The following is a 1,606-nucleotide window of genomic DNA, read 5'->3' on the forward strand; positions in this document are numbered from 1 at the left end:
GTAAGACTCGTGCTAATACATGTAAGGAGAGATTCAAACTTAAGAAATTTGAAAATTTTGCTTTGAATACTACTATCATAGATCAAACTCATTTTTTCTGTTATGAGTCCTGACCCATTCAAATTTTAATGCTGTCCACAATAGAAAAAGAGCACATTGGTGCTTATAAATACCCATATATCTAACCCTCCACATAACACATCCTTCATATTTTTAAGCTAGCTATCTTTGTTTAATATCCATAAATATAAGATCAATAGATCACCATGAGGTTTCTTAATGTTTTATTCACAGTTACAACAGTTGTATTTCTCATGAGCATGAACTTGCATGAGGCTAGTGCAGGCAGGGTGTTGCATGATGAGAAAGAAAACTTGATGACGATGGGCAACTACATCGTGTTGGAGTCGAAGCAGAGGGCCGACCATCCTCCTCCTGGTGGATCTAATCCGAAGGTCCCTGCTATGTCGAATGATCTTGACAGTTCAACGATCAACCAAAGGAACTTTGCAGGCCACACAACTACTCCGCCTTCTCCACATGATGTATACCCCCATAATGCCGTGGCTACAGATCATAAATCATTTAGTTGATTAACAATATCTACAGAAATCCCAACCTAATACGATGCATCAATGTGATGGAAAATACACGAATAAGTAGAGGGGAAAAACCTAGTTTAATTTTTCACATTTATTTTCATTATACCTTTCTTTTATCTGTGTTTCTTCTTGAATAAAAAAAATAGCGAATTCTCATGCAACTATCTTATTTCTTCTTTATGCAGTATGAGTGTTGAGACTGTATGAGAATTTTTTTTTTTTTTTTTGGTGGGAATAAGACGTTAGTTTAAAATACTCCATTTGAAAGTCAACATAAGCATTCGGAACAAAAGCATCGTCAAAAGATGCGCTGCCCGAACACTATCATGGGGCAAAACAAAGAAATAAACAAAAACACATACAAGTGTTTACAATCATATCGTGGAAATGTCAAGTTACACTTGATACACTGCTGCAGTGATCCTCGGTAAAAAACCACCACATGAGAGAAATACACCTATCCATCTTTAGACTCATCCGGATTAGGAAAATACAGCTATCTATCTTTACAAATGAGACGAGAAAACAAGTATAGCGCAAGCTTTAGACTCATCCGGATTAGGAAAAGGAACCTGAGACCTCTTCAATCCTATCTATCTTCCAGTGTAGCTTCTTGAAGGATCATAAAAAATGTAATGCTTTGCCGACCTCTCATCTGCATCCCACTGAAATCCGATGGAGTCCACCATCACAACCATTTTAACTTTCCGGCGTCCGCCATAGGCAAATAACGAGATTCATAACACTCGTTTAATGTTTATTGTGAAAAGGCAAATGTTTGTGCAGGTATAGAATTGTTCGTGACAACCCAAAATAACCTTGGTGCAACGACATTTCGCATGATCTGGGTAGAGCAGAAGGCGGTGATCAAACCTATGTAATTCAGAAGATACTTAAGGCTAGCCAGGAATTTGGGTTTTAAATTTTTTCAGGTAAATTATTAAGAAGTCAAATTAAATACTATTCCTTGATCAAGTAACCTTTGCTTCAAATTTTCAATACTA

This window comes from Malus domestica, chromosome 05 (assembly GCF_042453785.1).
Source record: "Malus domestica chromosome 05, GDT2T_hap1".
Classification (NCBI taxonomy): domain Eukaryota; kingdom Viridiplantae; phylum Streptophyta; class Magnoliopsida; order Rosales; family Rosaceae; genus Malus; species Malus domestica.